Source organism: Salmo salar, chromosome ssa04, assembly GCF_905237065.1.
Source record: "Salmo salar chromosome ssa04, Ssal_v3.1, whole genome shotgun sequence".
Taxonomy (NCBI): domain Eukaryota; kingdom Metazoa; phylum Chordata; class Actinopteri; order Salmoniformes; family Salmonidae; genus Salmo; species Salmo salar.
The window spans coordinates 3443621-3461907 of record NC_059445.1 but is presented as its reverse complement, the minus strand read 5'-3'; positions in this window follow the sequence as shown (position 1 = coordinate 3461907).

The window sequence follows — 18287 nt, the reverse complement described above, 5'->3', positions numbered from 1 at the left end:
GAGGCTCTACAGTGAAATAAGCCAATAAACACTAACCAGAACAGCAATGGACATTGCATATTGACATTGAGGAGAGGCATGCTTAGCCGAGTGATCAAAGGGTCCAGTGAGATTTAGACAGCTAGCCGGGCCATAGGTAGCAAGCTGGTGGAAGATGGAGGGAGGTCTGTTTTTAGCCACCTCGTGCGTTTCCGTCTGTGGGTTAGTGGGGTTCCGTGTGGAAGGGGGGACCAGTCCAAGTTGGCAAAATAGTTAGTTATAGTGGCCCAAGAAAAGTGTCCGATAGAGCTATTCAGATCGCAGCCGATAAGACAGCTAACGATTAACAATTAGTGGGTCTCAGATGGGCGATCAGGTTACGTCGCGACGGAGGGGCCAGTTGGATAACTCCCTCGGGCAGATAACGTCGGTGGTCCAGTCGTGAGGGCCCGATGGGGCTCTTCATCGGCAGTAAAGCGGGTCAGGATAGGTGATTGTAGCCCAGGGGACACTTCAGCTGGCTAGCTCCAGAAAAGCCAACGAGTGGCTGACAGAACTCTTCAGCTGGCTAGCTCCGGGATAATGTGTGTTAATTCCGGGACCGACGTTGCCAATAGTCACTCAGGTAGCAGCTAGTTAGCTGCAAGATCCAGGTGTAAATGTCCTGAGCCTGCGGTAGAAATTGGGAAAAGGAGAGAGAATAGGTCCGGTATGCTCTGGTCTGAGTCGCGCTGTACAAAAACTGGCGATAGCTTTTTGAGCTAATGGATAGCTGAGGACAGCTAACCGTGGCTAGCTGAACTCCAACGTTAGCCAGTGAAAATGGCTAACCTCTGGCTAGCTTCTGTTGCGGATTTGAGGTAAATAATACTTTCTTTTTTAAATTGGTGAGGCGGGTTGCAGGAGAGTGCTTTGAGGTTGAGTTTTAGTAGAAAAAAAATTAATCTAAAATGATAATACGAAGAAAAATATGTAAATATATATATACACGGGACGCGACAAGAGGAGGGTAAAGGACGTCTGAACTGCTACGCCATCTTGGAATACAATATGTATATGAATATGAATGATAACAGCTAGTCAAAGGGTTATGACTGATAAGAGCTAGTCTGGGGATATGACTGATAACAGCTAATCTGGGGATATAACTGATAACAGCTAGTCTAAGGGACATGACTGATAACAGCTAGTCTGGGGATATGACTGATAACAGCTAATATGGGGATATAACTGATAAAAGCTAGTCTAAGGGACATGACTGATAACAGCTAGTCTAAGGATATGACTTATAACAGCTAGTCTAAGGATATGACTGATAACAGCTTGTCTGGGGAAATGACTGATAACAGCTAGTCTGGGGATATGACTGATAACAGCTAGTCTAAGGATATGACTGATAACAGCTCGTCTAAGGATATGACTGATAATAGCTAGTCTGGGGATATGACTGATAACAGCTTGTCTGGGGATATGACTGATAACAGCTAGTCTAAGGATGTGACTGATAACAGCTAGTCTAAGGATATGACTGATAACAGCTAGTCTGGGGATATGACTGAAACAGCTAGAAAAAAGGAATATGACTGATAACAGCTAGTCTAAGGATATGACTGATAACAGCTAGTCTGGGGATATGACTGATAACAGCTAGTCTGGGGATATGACTGATAACAGCTAGTCTGGGGATATGACTGATAACAGCTAGTCTGGGGATATGACTGATAACAACTAGTCTGGGGATATGACTGATAACAGCTAGTCTAAGGATATGACTGATAACAGCTAGTCTGGGGATATGACTGAAACAGCTAGAAAAAAGGAATATGACTGATAACAGCTAGTCTAAGGGATATGACTGATAACAGCTAGTCTGGGGATATGGCTGATAACAGCTAGTCTGGGAACATGACTGATAACAGCTAGTGAGGGGATATGACTGATAACAGCTAGTCTGGGGATATGACTGATAACAGCTAGTCTGGGGATATGACTGATAACAGCTAGTCTAAGGATATGACTGATAACAGCTAGTCTGGGGATATGACTGATAACAGCTAGTCTGGGGATATGACTGATAACAGCTAGTCTGGGGATATGACTGATAACAGCTAGTCTGGGGATATGACTGATAACAGCTAGTCTGGGGATATGACTGATAACATCTAGTCTAAGGATATGACTGATAACAGCTAGTCAAAGGGATATAACTGATAACAGCTAGTCTAGGGATATGACTGATAACAGCTAGTCTGGGGATATGACTGATAACAGCTAGTCTAAGGATATGACTGATAACAGCTAGTCTAGGGATATGACTGATAACAGCTAGTCTGGGGATATGACTGATAACAGCTAGTCTAAGGATATGACTGATAACAGCTAGTCTGGGGATATGACTGATAACAACTAGTCTGGGGATATGACTGATAACAGCTAGTCTGGGGATATGACTGATAACAGCTAGTCTAAGGGATATGACTGATAACAGCTAGTCTGGGGATATGACTGATAACAGCTAGTCTGGGGATATGACTGATAACTACTAGTCAAAGGGATATGACTGATAACGGCTAGTCAAAGGGATATGACTGATAACAGCTAGTCTGAGGATATAACTGATAACAGCTAGTCAAAGGGATATGACTGATAACTACTAGTCAAAGGGATATGACTGATAACGGCTAGTCAAAGGGATATGACTGATAACAGCTAGTCTGGGGATATAACTGATAACAGCTAGTCAAAGGGATATGACTGATAACAGCTAGTCTGGGGATATGACTGATAACAGCTAGTCTGGGGATATGACTGATAACAGCTAGTCTGGGGGATATGACTGATAACAGCTAGTCTGGGGATATGACTGATAACAGCTAGTCTGGGGATATGACTGATAACAGCTAGTCTGGGGATATGACTGATAACAGCTAGTCTAAGGATATGACTGATAACAGCTAGTCTGGGGATATGACTGATAACAGCTAGTCTGGGGTTATGAATGATAACAGCTAGTCTGGGGATATGACTGATAACAGCTAGTCTGGGGATATGACTGATAACAGCTAGTCTAAGGATATGACTGATAACAGCTAGTCTGGGGATATGACTGATAACAGCTAGTCTGGGGTTATGAATGATAACAGCTAGTCTGGGGATATGACTGATAACATCTAGTCTAAGGATATGACTGATAACAGCTAGTCAAAGGGATATAACTGATAACAGCTAGTCTAGGGATATGACTGATAACAGCTAGTCTGGGGATATGACTGATAACAGCTAGTCTAAGGATATGACTGATAACAGCTAGTCTAGGGATATGACTGATAACAGCTAGTCTGGGGATATGACTGATAACAGCTAGTCTAAGGATATGACTGATAACAGCTAGTCTGGGGATATGACTGATAACAACTAGTCTGGGGATATGACTGATAACAGCTAGTCTGGGGATATGACTGATAACAGCTAGTCTAAGGGATATGACTGATAACAGCTAGTCTGGGGATATGACTGATAACAGCTAGTCTGGGGATATGACTGATAACTACTAGTCAAAGGGATATGACTGATAACGGCTAGTCAAAGGGATATGACTGATAACAGCTAGTCTGGGGATATAACTGATAACAGCTAGTCAAAGGGATATGACTGATAACTACTAGTCAAAGGGATATGACTGATAACGGCTAGTCAAAGGGATATGACTGATAACAGCTAGTCTGGGGATATAACTGATAACAGCTAGTCAAAGGGATATGACTGATAACAGCTAGTCTGGGGATATGACTGATAACAGCTAGTCTGGGGATATGACTGATAACAGCTAGTCTGGGGATATGACTGATAACAGCTAGTCTGGGGATATGACTGATAACAGCTAGTCTGGGGATATGACTGATAACAGCTAGTCTGGGGATATGACTGATAACAGCTAGTCTAAGGATATGACTGATAACAGCTAGTCTGGGGATATGACTGATAACAGCTAGTCTGGGTTATGAATGATAACAGCTAGTCTGGGGATATGACTGATAACAGCTAGTCTGGGGATATGACTGATAACAGCTAGTCTAAGGATATGACTGATAACAGCTAGTCTGGGGATATGACTGATAACAGCTAGTCTGGGGATATGACTGATAACAGCTAGTCTGGGGATATGGCTGATAACAGCTAGTCTGGGGATATGACTGATAACAGCTAGTCTGGGGATATGACTGATAACAGCTAGTCTGGGGATATGACTGATAACAGCTAGTCAAAGGGATATGACTGATAACAGCTAGTCTGGGGATATGACTGATAACAGCTAGTCTGGGGATATGGCTGATAACAGCTAGTCTGGGGATATGACTGATAACAGCTAGTCTGGGGATATGAATGATAACAGCTAGTCTAAGGATATCACTGATAACAGCTACTCCCATATCTATTAGGTGTGTGTCACCACAGCTGCAAGAATTGTGACCCAGAACGGGACAACCAGTGGAACACAAACACCATCGCAGCCTATATTTATCTGTTTCCTTTCATACTTTAACTATTTGCACATTGTTACAACACAGTACATAGTCAATAATATAACTTTTGAAACATCTATAATCTTTTGTGAGTGTAATGTTTACTAATGTTGTCTGTTGTTCATTTCACATTCCTCTTGCTTTGGCAATGTATACATGTCTTTCCCATGCCAATAAATCCCTTTGAATGTAATTTAATTGAGAGAGAAATAAGGTTTTTATTTTACCTTTATTTAACTAGGCAAATTAGTTAAGAACAAATTCTTATTTTCAATGACAGGCTAGGAACAGTGGGTTAACTGGATTGTTCAGGGGCAGAACAACAGATTGTTCCTTGTCAGCTCGGGGATTTGAACTTGCAAACTTTCGGTTATTAGCCCAACGCTCTAACCACTAGGCTACCCTGCCGTTGTAAAGTAACAAAATGTGGAAAAAGTCAAGGGGTCTAAATACTTTCTGAATTCAATGTGGCATCCTGAAGAGGTGAACCGGCGTCCTGAGGTGTTGAACCGGCGTCCTGAGGAGGTGAACCGGCGTCCTGAGGAGGTGAACCGGCGTCCTGAGGTGTTGAACCGGCGTCCTGAGGTGGTGAACCGGGGTCCTGAGGAGGTGAACCGACGTCCTGAGGAGGTGAACCGGCGTCCTGAGGTGGTGAACCGACGACCTGAGGTCAATACAAACTGATACAAATGGTAATGTGAAACATCCAGAGGTGTTGGGGTCAATGGGAGTCAGATGGGCGGGGCACACAGGGAATTCACTCCAATGTCACAGGACTCCTCAGACACACCCCTTATTACTGGTGAAGGAAGGGAGGAATTACACACAGGACTCCTCAGACACACCCCTTATTACTGGTGAAGGAAGGGAGGAATTACACACAGGACTCCCCAGACACACCCCTTATTACTGGTGAAGGAAGGGAGGAATTACACACAGGACTCCCCAGACACACCCCTTATTACTGGTGAAGGAAGGTAGGAATTACACACAGGACTCCCCAGACACACCCCTTATTACTGGTGAATGAAGGGAGGAATTACACACAGGACTCCTCAGACACACCCCTTATTACTGGTGAAGGAAGGTAGGAATTACACACAGGACTCCCCAGACACACCCCTTATTACTGGTGAAGGAAGGGAGGAATTACACACAGGACTCCTCAGACACACCCCTTATTACTGGTGAATGAAGGGAGGAATTACACACAGGACTCCTCAGACACAGCCCTTGAGAAGTGTAGTACTCTAATCCGAGCCAGGTCTCATGCAAATGATCAACATGCAAGTTACAGTAAGTCGTTTTCCTTTTTCCCAGTAAGAAGCACGTGACACGCTGACTCTCACACATAGCTGTTGTTACACTCATTCACACTTCTGTACTTAGTGACACCATACTTTCCTCTGATAAACAGGAAGTTGGTAGAGTAGTGTGCAATGCAGTTAGTGTCTCTCCACTTGTTCTGATGTCGATAGAGGATGAGGAAGAGGATATGAGAAGTGAGAGTAATTGTAGACCTTAGGCCCTCTCTGAAAAAAGACAGAGACATCTCTGAGTAAATATTATCTCTGGTGTCCATGTCACTCAGGAGACAGTAGTTAATATTGTGAGTGCGCCGTCTTGCATTGAGCTATCTACTGTTCATCTTGCTGCTGGTGTCAACATCATATCAGAGTGTCAGTTTAAACCTCTGCTTACAGTTTAACAGGAAGTGAACCGCCAAAGTTTCAAATGGTGTGAATGTTATCGCCATTGAAAAACCTCTGAGATAGATGCAGACATACATTCTAATACATATCTCTGAATAACTCTCCTCACTGAGACAGTAGAGATTAAAATAACTATACATGGCCATCGATGGTGTGCAAGGTGAAATGTCTTAAACTACTAAGAGTATGAAACTTTAGACTTCTCTGCTGTTTATGTCCTACAGCTATCATGTTGTAGCAGTATGAACAGTTAGACTAGACTTCTCTGCTGTTTATGTCCTGCAGCTATCACATTGTAGCAGTATGAAGAGTTAGACCTAACTTCTCTGCTGTTTATGTCCTGCAGCTATCACATTGTAGCAGTATGAAGAGTTAGACTAGACTTCTCTGCTGTTTATGTCCTGCAGCTATCACGTTGTACCAGTATGAAGAGTTAGACCTAACTTCTCTGCTGTTTATGTCCTGCAGCTATCATGTTGTAGCAGTGTGAAGCGCACGTGTGCACATGCTCAGTCATTTTTTGCAATACACCGTCTTGCATCTTGTCACGCCATGACCATAGACAGCCCTTGGTTCTCTATGGTGTAGTAGGTCAGGGCGTGACAGCGACGGTCAACGGTCCGGAACCTCCAGAGACGGTCAACAGTCCGGAACCTCCAGCGACGGTCAACGTTCCGGAACCTCCAGTGACAGTCAACAGGCCGGAGGCTTCTTCTGCGCCGGTGCCCAGTCCAGGCACGGCGTCCAGTCCCGCTCCATGGCAGGAGCCTTCCTCTACACCGGTGCCCAGTCCAGGCACGGCGTCCAGTCCCGCTCCAAAGCCGGAGCCTTCCTCTGCGCCGGTGCCCAGTCCAGGCACGGCGTCCAACCCAGCTCCATTGCCAGAGCCATCTTTTGCGCCGGTGCCCAGTCCAGGCACGGCGTTCAGCCCGGCGCGATGGCCGGATCCAGGGTCTGAGCGGGGGCTACGACCTGCACCGGAGCCGCCACCGACACTAATCACCCCTTTCACTCCCCATTTGGTTTCAGGTTTTGTGGCCGGAGTCCGCACCTTTGGGGGGGTACTGTCACGCCCTGACCATAGAGAGCCCTAGGTTCTCTATGGTGTAGTAGGTCAGGGTGTGACTAGGGGGTGTTTTAGTCTATATTTTCTATGTTGGTGTTTTTGTATTGTTCCCAGTTAGAGGCAGCTGGTAATCATTGCCTCTAATTGGGGATCATATTTAGGTAGCAGTTTTCCCACCTGTGTTTGTGGGATATTGTTTGTTTTTGTATGTGCTTGTGACACTACGACTTCACGTTCTTTGTAAGTTTTGTTTCTAGTTTCACTGAAATAAAGATGTGGAACCCAACACACGCTGTGCCTTGGTCCACTCATTTTGAAGAACGTGACACATCTAGCTATCTGGAGACAGTAAATGTAGACCTCAGACCCTGTCTGAGAGAGATAGAGACACCTCTGAATAACTATTCTCTCTGGTGTCAATGTCACACAGGACACAGCATAGTGTATAAAACTCTACATGGTCATTGATGGCCGACCACAGAGTGCAAGACTTAATGCAGCATTTCCTAAACTCAGTCCTGGGAACCCCAGGAGGTGCATGTTTTAGTTTTTTCCATAACAATATACAGCTGATACAAATAATTAACTCTTCATCATCAAGCTGTGATTAGTAGAATCCACTAAATATACGAACTAATCTGCACTGTGGTAAACTAAACTAACATAAACTAAATATACAAACTAATCTTCACTGTGGGAAACAAACATGGTTCTCAGAAAATAAGTCTGGAGTCACATGGTGGTGGTTAGTGTCATACTATTGGTTAGACAGTTTCCCCTTTAATGAGGTTGACAGTTAAAACTGTCTCTTACATTAGAATGAGTCACACAGAGGCTCCAGCTGTGCAGAGAACAGACACAAACCTACAACTGAGATAACAGCAGACTTTACAACAGTAGAAGTTACAACAGTAGAAGTTACAACAGTAGAAGTTACAACAGTAGAAGTTACTGCATTTGAACACACGTGTGTAAAGATGTCAGAGGAAATCTATGAAAACAGCGATGGATTTAGAGGCAAAAAAATAAATGAAATAGAGACCATGGATTTTAATGATCAAATATACAACAACGAAAGACCCATCATGCCCTGCAAGAAGGATGGAGTTGGTGATCAACATTCAGGTAACAGTTTATCCTGGTATAGTGCTTGACACTGACACACACTTACACCCCAACACACACATGCACACACACTCACACATGCACCCGCACACACACACAACTTTTTTGCACTACATTTCCTACACTGACTATATGCATACACACTGGATTCTACAACAGGCTCACATGTACTGACACTGACACCACACACAACATAAATACAGACATTTCTCATTTACATAAATATTCACACCCAAGTCAATACATGTTAGAATCACGTTTGGCAGCGATTACAACTGTGAGTCTCTGGGTAAGTTGAATCTCTAAGAGCTTTTTCTTTTCAAATTTCTTCAAGATCTGTCAAATTGGTTGTTGATCATTGCTTGGCAACCATTTTGAAGTCTTACCATAGATTTGCAAGCAGATTTAGATCACAACTGTAACTCTGCAAACTCCAGTGTAGATTTGGTCTTGTGTTGTTGGTTGTCTGGTGGAAAGCAGACTGAACCAAGTTTTCTTCTAGGATTTTTCCTGTACTGAGCTCCATTCTATAAAACATTTTATCCTGAAAAACTCCCCATTCCTTAACAATTACAAGCATACCGATAACATGATGCAGCCACCACTATGATTGAAACTATTGAGAGAAGTACTCAGTAATGTGTTGTGTTGGATTGCCCCCCTGTATTCAGTACAAAAAGTGAATTGCTTTGCCACATTTCTTTGCAGTATTACTTAAGTGCCTTGTTGCAAACAAGATGCATGTTTTGGAATATTTTTTATTCTGTACAAGCTTCCTTCTTTTCACTCTGTCAAGTAGGTTAGTATTGTGGAGTAACTACAATGTTGATCCATCCTCAGATATCACCCTGTATCTGTGGTGAAATGTGGCAGAGCAAGAGCGATGTTTGTCAGACCATGAGACATCCTGAAAATCGGTCTTCTCTCAAAATCTTACGTAGCATCTGAACGGTTTGGCCTACAAACTATTATAACCCCTCTATTGAAAGATGAGACTCTCACAAACGGGATGGGGTTCTCCATTTAGGACGTCCACAAGCCTCACACCACTCTGAAGGTCCCTGGTACCAGTAAAAAGAAAGTGAATGGAAGTATATATGGAGATAGTTTAGTGCCTAAAATAAGGGGATAAATATATGTTAAAAAAAATTACATGTTTCCTGATCTTTCTAATATCTCTCAGATATAGGACAGACACTTCAGAACAAACATCCTTTTGATATTTTTGGGGACTATCTGTTGTTCCATGTCGTGAACCTGTTATTCAATGTGTTTCCATTGGCTAATAGCGTAAATGCCAAATTCAATGCTTCATGTAATAATTTTTTCACATTTGTTTTTATACATTAATGGGTCTTAAAATTATAAATCAAATAGCTAAATAATCCTTGGTATCTTAAAACAATTCCATATGTTGGCTCAGACCCTCCCCTCCCCCGGCTCAGACTCTAGAGGGTTAAACACTATAATTGCAAGCAGAGTGATTCATTGCAACTTATTATGTGACTTGTAAGCAAATGACTTATTATAAATGAGCTTATTTAGGTTGAAGTGGTTGAATACTTATTGAATCAAAACATTTCAGTTTTTCATTTTATATATAAAACCTTATATGTTATAACAGGTCAGTATATAAATATTATGTTATATATAAATATTATGTTATATATATATATATATATATATATATAAACATAATTCCTCTTTGACATTATGGGGTATTGTGTGCAGGTCAGTGATAAAACATCATTTAAAAGTCAGTCAGTAACAACAAAATGTGGAAAAAGGCACTTTTCTGATGGCACTAGCTACCTCTATTACCTCGTACCCCTTCACATCAGCTTGGTACTGTTACTCCCTGTACATAGCTACCTCTATTACCTCGTACCCCTACACATCAGCTTGGTACTGGTACTCCCTCTACATAGCTACCTCTATTACCTCGTACCCCTTCACATCAGCTTGGTACTGGTACTCCCTGTACATAGCTACCTCTATTACCTCGTACCCCTACACATCAGCTTGGTACTGGTACTCCCTGTACATAGCTACCTCTATTACCTCGTACCCCTACACATCAGCTTGGTACTGGTACTCCCTGTACATAGCTACCTCTATTACCTCGTACCCCTACACATCAGCTTGGTCCTGGTACTCCCTGTACATAGCTACCTCTATTACCTCGTACCCCTACACATCAGCTTGGTACTGGTACTCCCTGTACATAGCTACCTCTATTACCTCGTACCCCTACACATCGGTAGGTACTCCCTGTACATAGCTACCTCTATTACCTCGTACCCCTTTACATCAGCTTGGTACTGGTACTCCCTGTACATAGCTACCACTATTACCTCGTACCCCTACACATCAGCTTGGTACTGGTACTCCCTGTACATAGCTACCTCTATTACCTCGTACCCCTACACATCAGCTTGGTACTGGTACTCCCTGTAGATAGCTACCTCTATTACCTCGTACCCCTACACATCAGCTTGGTACTGGTACTCCCTGTACATAGCTACCTCTATTACCTCGTACCCCTTCACATCTGCTTGGTACTGGTACTCCCTGTACATAGCTACCTCTATTACCTCGTACCCCTACACATCAGCTTGGTACTGTTACTCCCTGTACATAGCTACCTCTATTACCTCGTACCCCTTCACATCAGCTTGGTACTGGTACTCCCTGTACATAGCTACCTCTATTACCTCGTACCCCTTCACATCTGCTTGGTACTGGTACTCCCTGTACATAGCTACCTCTATTACCTCGTACCCCTACACATCAGCTTGGTACTGTTACTCCCTGTACATAGCTACCTCTATTACCTCGTACCCCTACACATCAGCTTGGTACTGGTACTCCCTGTACATAGCTACCTCTATTACCTCGTACCCCTTCACATCAGCTTGGTACTGTTACTCCCTGTACATAGCTACCTCTATTACCTCGTACCCCTTCACATCTGCTTGGTACTGGTACTCCCTGTACATAGCTACCTCTATTACCTCGTACCCCTACACATCAGCTTGGTACTGTTACTCCCTGTACATAGCTACCTCTATTACCTCATACCCCTACACATCAGCTTGGTCCTGGTACTCCCTGTATATACAGTGCATTCAGAAAGTATTCACACCCCTTGACTTTTTCCAAATTTTGTTACGTTACAGCATTATTCTAAAATGTATTTAACCTGTTATGGATAGGGGGCAGTATTTTCACGGCCGGATAAAAAACGTACCCGATGTAATCTGTTTATTACTCCTGCCCAGAAACTAGAATATGCATATAATTGTTTGATTTGGATAGAAAACACCCTAAAGTTTTAAAACTGTTTGAATGGTGTCTGTGAGTATAACAGAACTCATATGGCAGGCCAAAACCTGAGAAGATTCTGTACAGGAAGTACCCTGTCTGACCATTTCTTGGCTTTCTTTGTCATCTCTATCGAAAATAGAGGATCTCTGCTGTAACTTGACACTTTCTAAGGCTCCCATAGGCTCTCAGAAGGCACCAGAACGTTGAATGATGACTCTGCAGTCCCAGGCTGAAAAACAGTAGCGCATTTGGATAGTGGTCGATCTGAGAACAATGAGACGGGCGTGCACGTGAAGAGTCCATTTTACATTTTCAGTATTTGAACGAAAACGACGTCTCCCGGTCGGAATAATATCGCTATTTTACGAGAAAAATCGCATAAAAATTGATTTTAAACAGCGTTTGACATGCTTCGGAGTACGGTAATGGAATATTTTGAATTTTTTGTCACGATATGCGCCGCGCGTCACCCTTCATTAACCTTCGGATAGTGTCTTGAACGCATACGAACAAAACGCCGCTATTTGGATATAACTATGGATTATTTGGAACCAAACTGTCACATAATCCATCGTGCTGTTGAAAGGAGGACCAAGGCGCAGCGGGAATATGGATGCTCATATTTTAATTTAAAAAAAGGAGTAAAGCATCCACTGAAAAAACAATAAACAAAACAATGAACAGTACTCACGATACGACAGTGTAGCAGGCTAAACCAAAAAAAGCAGTGCTCACAACAATTCCCCACAAACACACAGACAAACACACCCAACTAATATAGGACTTCCAATCAAAGGCAACACCACACAGCTGCCTTCAATTGGAAGTCCACCCCAATTACCTCTACATAGAAACACCCAACCTAGACAGAACAAAGAAAACACAACTTCTTCTGCCACGCCCTGACCAACACTTATACACCTACTCCACCTGCTGGTCAGGACGTGACATTACCCCCCCCCTAAAGGTGCAGACCCCGAATGCACCTTCAAAAGAAAAAAATACAGAACACCCAAAACAACCCGTAAATTTCCCCCTAACTACAGGGAGGGAAGGGAGGGTGGCTGCTGTCAACCACGGCACTGTGCTACATCCCCCCTCCCCAACCCACCTATGTTGGAGGCGGCTCAGGTTCTGGCCGTTCCAGGCAGTCGGGACAGTCCGGCAGCTCGGGGCAGTCCGGCCGCTCCGGCGGCTCGGGGCGGTCCGGCCGCTCCGGCGGTTCGGGGCGGTCGGGCCACTCTGGCGACTGTTGACTGGCGGGCAGCTCTGGCGACTGTTGACTGGCGGGCAGCTCTGACGACTGTTGACTGGCGGGCAGCTCTGACGACTGTTGACTGGCGGGCAGCTCTGACGACTGTTGACTGGCGGGCAGCTCTGGCGACTGTTGACTGGCGGGCAGCTCTGGCGACTGTTGACTGGCGGGCAGCTCTGGCGACTGTTGACTGGCGGGCAGCTCTGGCGACTGTTGACTGGCGGGCAGCTCTGGTGACTGTTAACTGGCGAGGCTGGGTTTACGCACTTGAAGCCTGGTGCGTGGTGCTGGTACTGGGCGTACCAGATTGGGAACACGCACCTCAAGGCTAGTGCGTGTAACGGGAAACACCGGACCGTTGAGTCGCACTGGCAGTCTTAAGCGCAGGCTTGGCATCTCCGGTGCTGGCTCGATGCCTACTTTCTCCTGGCACGTGCGGGGTGCTGGTATTGAGCCTACTGGCCTAAAAATACCAGGCCTTACCATGGCACCTACCCCAAAGCACGGGACCTGTCCAGTCTGTTTACTTTTAACAAGGGTACGGGGCGCTGGCCTGGGTTTCCAATCTTGCCCCGTCACACAGCCCTTGTGCCCCCCCCTAAAAAATTATTGGGGGTGCCTCTCGGTCTCCCTTACCCGTCGTGTTCCCCAGTCCTCGCCAGAATTCTTCCGCTGCTTGGTCCTGTGTTGGTGGGAAATTCTGTCACATAATCCATTGTGCTGTTGAAAGGAGGACCAAGGCGCAGCGGGAATATGGATGCTCATATTTTTTTTTTTTAAAAGGAGTAAAGCATCCACTGAAAAAACAATAAACAAAACAATGAACAGTACTCACGATACGACAGTGTAGCAGGCTAAACCAAAAAAGCAGTGCTCACAACAATTCCCCCACAAACACACAGACAAACACACCCAACTAATATAGGACTTCCAATCAAAGGCAACACCACACAGCTGCCTTCAATTGGAAGTCCACCCCAATACCTCTACATAGAAACACCCAACCTAGACAGAACAAAGAAAACACAACTTTTCTGCCACGCCCTGACCAACACTTATACACCTACTCCACCTGCTGGTCAGGACGTGACACAAACCAACATTTGTTGTTGAAGTAGAAGTCCTGGGAGTGCATTCTGATGAAGAACAGCAAAGGTAATCCAATTTTTCTTATAGTAAATCTGAGTTTGGTGAGTACCAAACTTGGTGGGTGTCAAATTAGCTAGCCCGTGATGGCGAGCTATCTACCCAGAATATTGCAAAATGTGCTTTCACCGAAAAGCTATTTTAAAATCGGACACCGCGATTGCATAAAGGAGTTCTGTATCTATAATTCTTAAAATAATTGTTATGTTTTTGTGAACGTTTATCGTGAGTAATTTAGTAAATTCACCGGAAGTGTTCGGTGGGAATGCTAGTTCTGAACGTCACATGCTAATGTAAAAAGCTGGTTTTTGAAATAAATATGAACTTCATTGAACAAAACATGCATGTATTGTATAACATAATGTCCTAGGGTTGTCATCTGATGAAGATCATCAAAGGTTAGTGCTGCATTTAGCTGTGGTTTTGTTTTTGTGACATTATATGCTAGCTTGACAAATGGGTATCAGATTATTTCTGGCTGGATACTCTCCTGACATAATCTAATGTTTTGCTTTTGTTGTAAAGCCTTTTTGAAATCGGACAGTGTGGTTAGATAAAGGAGAGTCTTGTCTTTAAAATGGTGTAAAATAGTCATATGTATGGAATCTTCTCAGGTTTTGGCCTGCCATTTGAGTTCTGTTATACTCAGACACCATTCAAACAGTTTTAGAAACTTTAGGGTGTTTTCAATCCAAAGCCAATAAATATATGCATGGGTTTTCATTGAGAATCTAGAATTTTAAGGCAGTTGCTTGCAGTTCCTATCGCTTCCACTGGATGTCAACAGTCTTTAAAAATTTGTTGATGTTTTTCCTTTGTGTAATGAAGAAGTAGCCCTGTTCAGAAAGAGGGTCGAGTGAAGTGTACTGTTTGATAGAGGCGCGTGACCTGAAACACTCTCCACTTTGTTTTCCTCCGGTATTGAACGCAGTTTATCCCGTCTTAAATTTTATCGATTATTTACGTAAAAAATACCTAAAGTTGTATTAGGAAAGTTGTTTGAAGTGCTGGGACAAAGATTACAGGTAATTTCTGAGAGATTTTGTAGTCATATTGCGCAAGTTGTTACCGGTGTTTCTCCTGGATCAAACGTGGACATTTTGGATATATAACGACGGAATTAATCAAACAAAAGGACCATTTGTGATGTTTATGGGACATATTGGAGTGCCAACAGAAGAAGCTCGTCATTTTTACATTTACATTTACGTCATTTAGCAGACGCTCTTATCCAGAGCGACTTACAAATTGGTGCATTCACCTTAAGATATCCAGTGGAACAACCACTTTACAATAGTACATCTATATGTTTTTTTTGGGGGGGGGGGGGGGTTAGAAGGATTACTATATCCTATCCCAGGTATTCCTTAAAGAGGTGGGTTTTCAGGTGTCTACGGAAGGTGGTGATTGACTCCGCTGTCCTGGCGTCGTGAGGGAGCTTGTTCCACCATTGGGGTGCCAGAGCAGCGAACAGTTTTGACTGGGCTGAGCGGGAACTGTGCTTCCGCAGCGGTAGGGGGGCCAGCAGGCCAGAGGTGGATGAACGCAGTGCCCTTGTTTGGGTGTAGGGCCTGATCAGAGCCTGAAGGTACGGAGGTGCCGTTCCCCTCACAGCTCCGTAGGCAAGCACCATGGTCTTGTAGCAGATGCGAGCTTCAACTGGAAGCCAGTGGAGTGTGCGGAGGAGCGAGGTGACGTGAGAGAACTTGAGAAGGTTGAACACCAGACGGGCTGCGGCGTTCTGGATGAGTTGTAGGGGTTTGATGGCACAGGCAGGGAGCCCCGCCAACAGGGATTTGCAGTAATCCAGACGGGAGATGACAAGTGCCTGGATTAGGACCTGCGCCACTTCCTGTGTAAGGCAGGGTCGTACTCTGCGAATGTTGTATAGCATGAACCTACAGGATCGGGTCACCGCCTTGATGTTAGCGGAGAACGACAGGGTGTTGTCCAGGGTCACGCCGAGGCTCTTAGCACTCTGGGAGGAGGACACAATGGAGTTGTCCACCGTGATGGCGAGATAAAGGCAAGGCGTTAATTATATGTTATTTCTGAGTTTTGTGTCACGCCTGGCGGGATGAAATATGATTGTCAGTGTTTGTTTGATGGTGTGCTGTCCTGAGATTATAGCATGGTTTGCTTTCGCCGTAAAGCCATGTTGAAATCTGACACGGTGGCTAGAAAAACAAGAAGTTCAGCTTTAATTTGGTGTGTGCACTTGAAAGTTAAATATTTTAAATATATTTTTTTAAATTTGGCACTCTGCCATTTCACCGGATGTTGTCAAATCGATCCCGTTAACAACCCTCCAGACGAGCTTCAATGCCATACAACTCTCCTTCCGTGGCCTCCAACTGCTCCTAAACAACTAAATGCATGCTTTTCAACCGATCGCTGCCTGCACCTGCCCGCCTGTCCAGCATCACTACTCTGGACGGTTCTGACTTAGAATATATGGACAACTACAAATACCTGGGTGTCTGGTTAGACTGTAAACTCTCCTTCCAGACTTACATCAAACATCTCCAATCCAAAGTTAAATCTAGAATTGGCTTCCTATTTCGCAACAAAGCATCCTTCACTCATGCTGCCAAACATACCCTCGTAAAACTGACCATCCTACCGATCCTCGACTTCGGCGATGTCATTTACAAAATAGCCTCCAATACCCTACTCAACAAACTGGATGCAGTCTATCACAGTGCCATCCGTTTTGTCACCAAAGCCCCATATACTACCCACCACTGCGACCTGTACGCTCTCGTTGGCTGGCCCTCGCTTTATAATCTCCGCCAAGCCCACTGGCTCCAGGTCATCTACAAGACCCTGCTTAGGTAAAGTCCCCCCCTTCTCTCCGCTCACTGGTCACCATAGCAGCACCCACCTGTAGCACGCACTCCAGCAGGTATATCTCTCTGGTCACCCCCAAAGCCAATTCCTCCTTTGGCCGTCTCTCCTTCCAGTTCTTTGCTGCCAATGACTGGAACGAACTACAACAATCTCTGAAGCTGGAAACACTTATCTCCCTCACTAGCTTTAAGCACCAGCTGTCAGAGCAGCTCACAGATCACTGCACCTGTACGTAGCCCATCTATAATTTAGCCCAAACAACTACCACTTCCCCTACTGTATTTATTTATTTTGCTCCTTTGCACCCCATTATCTCTATTTCTACTTTGCACTTTCTTCTACTACAAATTTACCATTCCAGTGTTTTACTTGCAATATTGTATTTACTTTGCCACCATGGCCTTTTTTTGCCTTTACCTCCCTTATCTCACCTCATTTGCTCACATTCTATATAGAGTTATTTTTCTACTGTATTATTGACTGTATGTCAATAATAAGGTGAAATAAAAATAAAATAAAAAGACGGGCGAGGAGCTGTCCGTTGTGAGCGTTGGAATCAAGGGGTGAATCGAGTGGAACAGTGTCCAAGCCCGACTGTTAACGACACCACAGTCCAGGAAACTCTCTTCGGCGCCTGAGTCAGTGAGAGCAGGCAGAGGAAAAGCCAGGCTCTGCAACACGAGGGCACCGTCAAGCAGGTGTCTGGGGGAGATGGGCCGGCGATTTGGCTCAACAGTATATCCCCCACTACTGCTGAGCACCACTTTTGCTGGACGCAGGGAACAAGTGGAGACAAAGTGACCAACCTGGCCACAGAACAGGCAGCTTCTAGTGCTGATTTGCCGCTGCCTCTCCTCTGGAGAGAGACGGGCCCGGCCGAGCTACATGGAGGCAGCCAGTCAGGAAGGAAATCTTGACCCGTTCACTACCATAAGAGTTGGGCTGCTGCTCGAATACTAGTGAACATTGTACCAAAAAGGCTCTGTGTCTAGATTGATCAAGACAATTTTTATGGATGAGGGAAAAAACAATTGAATCCATTTTAGAATAAGGCGTAACAAAATGTAGAAAAAGTCAAGAGGTCTGAAAACTTTCCAAATGCACTGTAGCCATGTTATTTTGACTTGTTATTCTTCTTAGTTTTTCACTGTGTATTTATTTATTGTGTCGCTATTTTAAATGTTGTATCTTCAACTCGGCATTGTTGGAAAAGGACCCGTAATTCAGCATTTTACTATTAGCATACACCTGTTGTTTACCAATCAAATGACAAATTACGTTTCATTTTGATTGAAATAGGTGCC